This window comes from Myotis lucifugus, unplaced genomic scaffold, assembly GCF_000147115.1.
Source record: "Myotis lucifugus unplaced genomic scaffold, Myoluc2.0 scaffold_134, whole genome shotgun sequence".
Taxonomy (NCBI): Eukaryota; Metazoa; Chordata; class Mammalia; order Chiroptera; family Vespertilionidae; genus Myotis; species Myotis lucifugus.
The window spans coordinates 2,975,932-2,983,305 of NW_005871182.1; the positions used below are offsets into that span (position 1 = coordinate 2,975,932).

General features: G+C 40.8%; 1 pseudogene; it reads left to right on the forward strand.

Moving 5' to 3' along the window:
- Positions 1-3,090: 3,090 nt before the first annotated feature.
- Positions 3,091-3,622, forward strand: LOC102425044 (annotated as a pseudogene).
- Positions 3,623-7,374: the final 3,752 nt, after the last annotated feature.

Consider the following 7,374-nt stretch of genomic DNA (forward strand, 5'->3'; position numbering starts at 1 on the left):
GGAGAGAGGGTCTTTAAAGAAGTGAATATGGTTAAATGCGGTCACTGGGGTGGGCCCTATAGGAACAGAGTAGGACACACACACAGGAAAGATCATAAGAAGACACATGGGATTCTTTGAGTTGCTTTTAGGAGTTACTTTTAAAACCCAGTTGTCCTCCATGGGTTGGGGTTCTGTGGCATGAAGAGACAGATACCTAGTACAGCGCATGCCAGTCATTCATTATATACTAATTATGCATAACCCATTATGCTAATCCATGTATTTCCCAGCTGCTTGAGTGAGAGTCAGGTCTCTTTCTCCATCCCTCCACAGAACAGGTCTCTGTACTTTAAAGTACCAATAACCAATAACATTCTATTCTTTTGTCATAATCATCAAACATCGCTCCCAAAACACTGGCGAGCTGCTGTAAACCTATGCAATTTGAAGTTACAAGGTTGATATCTGCCATGTTAGCTAAGAGGAGCACTAGGTACAAAGCCAGCAAACCAAATCCTAATTAAATATATCAAAGGTTTGCACAATTCCATCATTCATATTTCTCTAATAAATGTTTATAGGTTCAAAAGAATACTATAATTTAGCTGTAGTATTTCTCACACACAGAGGACTGACTTACTCTAAAATGTACTTGAATTCTGGTAAATCTTAATGACCCAATATTGGCAGAAATTACACATCTGTTTTACTTAAGATATGAGGTTTATGAACATTTTATTTGGGTCAACAGTTCAAGAAAACAGTTACCAATCATGCCAATTATATATGTGCCTGCTTGTGAGGACAAACCATAACTGAATTTATGAATTATTCTAATAAATTGCAGCGATAAAATGACTATGATTCTATGCCCTAGCCGGTTTGGTTCAGTGGATAGAGCATTGGCCTGCAGACTAAAGGGTCCCAGGTTCAATTCTGGCCAAGGGCATATGCCCGGGTTGCGGACTCATCCTCCCCAGTAGGGGACGTGTAGGAGGCAGCCAATCAATGATTCTCTCTCATCAGTGATGTTTCTATCTCTCTATCTCTCTCCCTTCCTCTCTGAAATCAATTTAAAAAATACCCTCTTCAACATTCAAATGAGAGTGACTTAAGTATAGACTAAAGCACCTATGATTTACTGCTCAAATCTTTGGTAAGAAGAAGAAAATAAAGATGACTGTCAGAGCTCAATATCAAAGTGACAGCCAATCACAACTATGAGCAAAAAAGGAATAAGGAAAAGTAAATCACAGTCTGAAAACACAGGAGACACTGCTCAGGGAAAAGAGCTCCCTAATTTAAGATAAAACATTGGTAGTCACCACGGGAATGTGAGATGCCTCTAACCAGCTTCCCCCTGTCTTTGAGAAAGTAGGATGGCCGTCACTGGTGGGGCAGAACCCGCCTCCTGGAAGAAATCACTGCTTCCCTGGTCCTCAGAGCCTTCTCAGCCTTCTCTTCATTACTGCTCTAGACCCCTGCTGGTTCAGTGGAACTTCCTGCGATGATGGAGAGGTTCTATGTGTGAGTTCCAGTGTGAACTTACTTGTACCAGGCATTGTGCTTGATGCTGGGACCATGGAGATGAAGAACTTTTGGCGTTTGACCCACACCTAGCTCAGAAGACAGGTTGTGAGCCCAACTGATCATACTGCAATGAGGTAAGTAGTCCAGGGGAAGCTAGAACCAGATGTTGTGGAAATAAGGAGGAACTTGTCGGTCCTGGCTGGGGAGTGGGGTGGGAGTTGGGGGTAGGGTAGAAGCCCCAGGGAGCAGATGAAATAATTAAGTTGTATGGGTCTTAAATTTTACTAGGAAAAAAGAAGAGAAAGCAACACAGCCACTTCACCTGTCCCTTCCTTTTTGTCACAGAATGTGCATCTGGTCCTGCATAAAGAGCACTGGACTTGGCACCTCCGATCAACCACCTGGGTCCCAGCTTCTGGCTCTTCCATGGTGAGCTTTACTGTAAGACCTCAAAAAAGTCTATCTCTCTAGTCACTGTTTTGTCACCAGTAAAGTGAACTCTAAGGTCCCTACTATGTCAAAAATTGTCTAATTATTTGATTTCCCTTTTCTCAAATTGTCTTCTCTTTCCCAGTCTGATTTTTTAAAAATTGATTTTAGCAAGAGGAAGGGGAGGGGGGCAGAGAGAGAGAGAAAGTTTTTCATGGCACAGATCCTGTTACCCTCAATCCCTCATAGGTGTTGTTGCTGAGAGCAGTCCCATAGACCTGCACACAGATTGTTTTCCCATTGAACAAACATTGCTGTTTTGTAGGGTTGGATATCCATTTCATCAGCCTTGCTACCAAGGCAAAATACACCCAACAGCCAAAGTAGGATGCCTAAAGAGGAAAGCACAGAAGCACAGAGGGTAGAGAGAAGAAGTAGGAACTTACTCTGTCTTGTCTCCTGGAAATATTAAATCCATAGGGAATGTCTCAAGAACAAGTGAACAAATGGGTACTGCACACATATCTCTACAGCACTTACGTTGTAATTTCAACATAAGGTCATTTGCCTGGAAGGTCTGAGACCTGCTCCATTATGGAATCACGATAGTTCTAGAGCTTGGATGTCTTAGTGCCAAAATTTGTTTGGTTTAGCAATGATCCAACTAAATCATTGCTCCTTGCCAAACAGATGTCTAAAATGTTCAAAATTTCTGTTGTCATGAGTCCATTGCAATGAAAAGGTTACCTTGAATAGTGTTTACAATGTGACTTTTATATATTGATCAGAGCCATGCTAAACTGTCTTCTTAATTGAACAATTTATCCTTAGATTACCCTGAGGTTTTATTGTATCTCGCGATAATGACAGTTTTGTTTCTTCCTTTCAGTCTTCATAGCTTTACATTTCTTGTCTACTGAACTATTAAGACCTCCAGTGTAATAATGAATTGTAGCGTGGTGATAGCAGGCATCTTGATCTTTAAGAAAAATCCTTTTATCGTTGCCCTATTTGGTATGATGCACACTTAAGTTTTCATGTGTGCCTTTTACCGGGTGAAGAATGCTTCTTCCTATTCCTAATTTGCTAAGGAGACTTAGTCTGAATATAAATGTTGAATGTATCTAATTACGTTGCAGCCAAAGAGAAATGTGTTTTGGTTTTGTGGTTTACAAGAATAAACCTCTAGCTTTTAGGAGTGGCCTTGGGCGCTGCCTGCCCACCTCCAAGGGTCTCAGCTGCCCCTCTACCATATGCGCATCTTGGCACCTAACCATGTTGTTGCCAAGTCCCGCTTCTGGTTCTTTGTGTCTCAAACTAAAGAAGGTGAAGAAATCTTCAGGGGAAATCATCTACTGTGGCCAGGTGTTGGAGCAATGTCTCCTTGGGCTGAAGAACTTTGACGTCTGGCTGCGCTACAACTCCCACAGTGGCACCTGCAGCATGTACCGGGAGTACCAGGACCTGACCACCCAGTGCTATGGAGTTATGGGGGCCTGGCACCCTGCCCACGCCCACTCAATCCAGATCCTGGAGGTGGAGGAGATCGTGGCCAGCAAGTGCCACCCACTGGCGGTCAAGCAGTTTCACGACTCCAAGATCAAGTTCCCCCTGCCCCACAGCATCTAGTCGCTAGCACCAGCCACACTTCACCACCAAGAGGCCCAGCACCTTCTTTTAGCTGCAGGGCCTCCCTGTCCCCTGGTCTGCCCAAATAAATTCCTTTGGAAAATCAAAAGAAAAAAAAATAAACCTCTACGTCTGAAACATGCCCAAACTGGCCTCTGTTTGAGAGGAATACCCAATGGGTCATCTAAGATTATATAAAATTTCCATTGATTAAGATATTAAAACCTTTTATTATGTTCCCCTTCAAGCTGGCAACTAAGTTGGCCAATTACTGGTTATTGTAACTTGGCTTCTCTTAAACAGCCTCTAACTCCAAGGGCATACCTTGGTGCAGAATTAAAACCATGAGTATATTTCTGAGGGGTTGGTCTAGGAAACATTCAGTTCAGAGGCATAGGACAGACGAATTCAGTGCCCAAGCATCTAGGAAGCACAGAGCTGTATTATTTGCTCTGGCAGCATACATCTTCCCCACCACAGCCCCACTGTACCAATATTAAAGGTGGAAGGCCTGACGATGTGGAGAGGGGGTAAGGGAAGGAGGAATAGAAAACAAGAAGGCAATAGTGGTAATGAGATCTCCTAGTGGCAGCGCAAGCAACACCAAACATCCAAGTGCGATGAGTGTTGTCTGTCTCTGAGCCCATGGAGACATTGCTATAATCTTAAGGTCAAGTTCTTTATGTAAGAATGCATTTATTAGTATACAGTTTTTTTTTACTGTACACTAATATTCAGTGAAATATTTACTTTTACTCTATGTAGGAGTGTGAAGTAAGTATTCTTTCATATTTTCTTGCTGTATGTTTTGTGCCAAGTTTGTACTGACTCCTTTGGCTACTGTATAGAAAATTGTTCTTATGTATTCTGTTTTGCTAGTTATTTGTATTAGTTTTTATAAAAATTTATTTGTATTAAAATTTATTTCACGTTATGATTTACTTTTGGTTTCCAGGATCTGATGGGAGATCATATTTAAAGCTATTTACTAGTATATAGTGTTCCATGTGTATGGGATTTCATTTACCAGTAAATTTTTGTTTTGTAACTTAGTACCAAAAGTCACTAATACTAATATACTCCCTTTTAACTATATTATTTTATAACATTAAAAGTTAGTAGAATATTGTCTCATAGCCATAACCAATGATTTTTCATCTGCACTCCTGTGTATAGTATACTGCATCTACAGAACTACTTAAAAAATCTCTTTAAAACAAGCAAGATGAAAACTATTTCAATTTTTTCCTTCACATTTCCCTCCTCCCTCAGATTCCCAGACTTCCTTGTAAAACTGGCATGTGTTATCTGCCAGTAAATACTATATATCTTTTATTGGATGCCAACTGCATATTTTGGCCTTCACACCCTTATGAATTATATAAGTGGAGCTTGCACAGCATTCTGGGGAAGTGTTTGTTTTGGTCGGGGCCAGTCCCTGGAAGCCAGGAGCTCAAGCCAGTGGGCACGAGCAAAACCCTGTGGTCTCCTGAACCCCATCCATCAGCACCTCTGCAGTGGACTACAAACCTGCAGGAGAAAGGACACAGAGATCTGGGTAGTGTTTATTTTTAGTGTCAAGGGATGACATCACTGCCCGAGATGATGACTTTGGACAAGCTGGTGGGTGGGCTTGAATTTACAGCACAGAAAGGTCAAACCTTGGTTAACAGGCCACATTATTAGTGCACAGAGAACATTATATGCATGTTTTTAAAGTAGGAAATATTAACACTTTTATGAGCTTCATGTAAACTGGACGGTGTTCAAGTCCAAAAAGTACTTTATATAAAACTTACATGCTATGTTTGGCCAATTTTTTCTTTTTTTCTAAATCTTGTGATAACAATCTCTCTCTCTCTCTCTCTCTCTCTCTCTCTCTCTCTCTCTCTCTCTCTCTCTCTTCCCCTTCCTCCCTCTCTCTCTCTCTTTCTCCAGTGGGTTGGCAAAGGCTCTTGCTTAATTAAAATCAATGAATTGGGATTAGGCCAATTCCCTTTTTTTATGCCCATGGGCTCTAAATAGTCAATTTGGAGCTCACATTTATAAGAACACAGATAAAACACAGCTTGGAAATGTCTAGTAGGTACCACAAGGTGAGTCAGTGAAGATCAGTCTCCATATAGGTGTGTATATGGGGTGGGCTAGGGAGACCAGGGCTGGAGTTTTTTGGGCCATCAAGACCAGGGCTTTACTGAGCCAGATTCTCCCCGCATTTAGTACATTCTTAAAGTAAACTGGTTGTTATGAAAGCCTATGATCTTCTTCAGAACCACAAAAGGGCCCATTAAAGTTATTGTCTTAAAATTGGGAAAACATAATACAGTTTTCATGGCAAGTTAGCATTGCAGGTTAATCCCTAAGCTTGAATGAATGGCATTTGGGACTTTGCTGTGGAAAACAGAGATTAACTATGGGCTTTGTACCATGTTTGTCTGAGAGCACCACCACTGGATGGCAGTAAAAATCCTTGAATTGCCCTCTATTTTTTCCCCCCCTGCTCATTAGCTAGTCCTTCTTGTCCACTTTAAAATGCCATGCTTTTAGAGTTAACTTTTACCAGAATACCTTAATGTGACATGCATATGACATGTTAAACTCAAGTTCAAAAAAATGATAAAAAAGGAAAGACAATTACATGTATTATAGTCATATAATTGCTAAGATAAAGAGATTTGGATGACCACAAAAGCTAGGCAGTTTCCCCATTAGTTAAGGTCAATACTCAGTCACTATGTCATTTTAAAATCAAATTAGGTCCAAAGTGAAGATATATTGATTACACAAGGTCTCAGGGGAACTTTAGACTTCTAAATACTAGGGAGAATAATGGTCTCAAAATTAGGACACAGGCATTATCTTTTCATTGGTTACTTTCCTAATTGAATGAAAGGTTACACTTTTCCAGTGTGGATTTTCAAAAGAAGACTCAAAGGCACTCAAAATTCTCCATATTCAAAAGTGAACTCATTATCTTAACTTCAAGGTTACTCATTTATTCAACAAATATGTATTGAACACCTACAGATTAGGGCTAAGCTTTGGGAATATAAGAGTATCCAGTTCAGATAAGTTTCCTGCTTCCATGGAGCTCAGATGTTCCCTGCCTCATCTACTAGTAGTCATCCAACCCAGAATCTGAAGGTCACCCTTCCTTCCTCCCCAACATCTCCCACAGCCAATCAATAGCAAATATTATTGATTCTATATCCTAAATATCAATGGATTCCCTCCACATCTCACCTTTCTCATTTCTACTTCTCTGGTCCAAGTCATCTTCCTATTGCTACAACCTTTTCTAACTGGTCTTCCTACTCCTACTCCTGCCTCCCTCCAATCCACTCTCCACTGAGTAGCCAGAGTGATATTTCAAAAGTATAAACCTGATCAAGTCACTCTCCTGTATAGAAGCATTCAGTGGCCTTCCATTGTCTTCCAGATTTCAATATGTCCCCTGCTTACCTCCTCAGATTCATCTCATGCCATGTTTCCCTTTGCTACCTGCACTCAAGTCACCAGTCACCCAGTGACAATAAACTTCTTTTAATTCCATGACTTTAACTCACTCTTGCTTCCTTTGGGACTTCCCCACAATGTCTTTTTGCTTGGAATACTCCCCTAGTTCCTCCCATCAATACTCCTTGGTCTAAATGCTCTTTCAGATGTCAACTGAACTGTCACTTTCCCAAGGATACCTTTGACCCAGTTAACTAGGGTGGGCCCTCTTTGTGTGCTTTCTCCTAATACGTGGTATTTCCTTTCTCATAACACTCATCACACTATATTGAAATTACTTGTTTAATG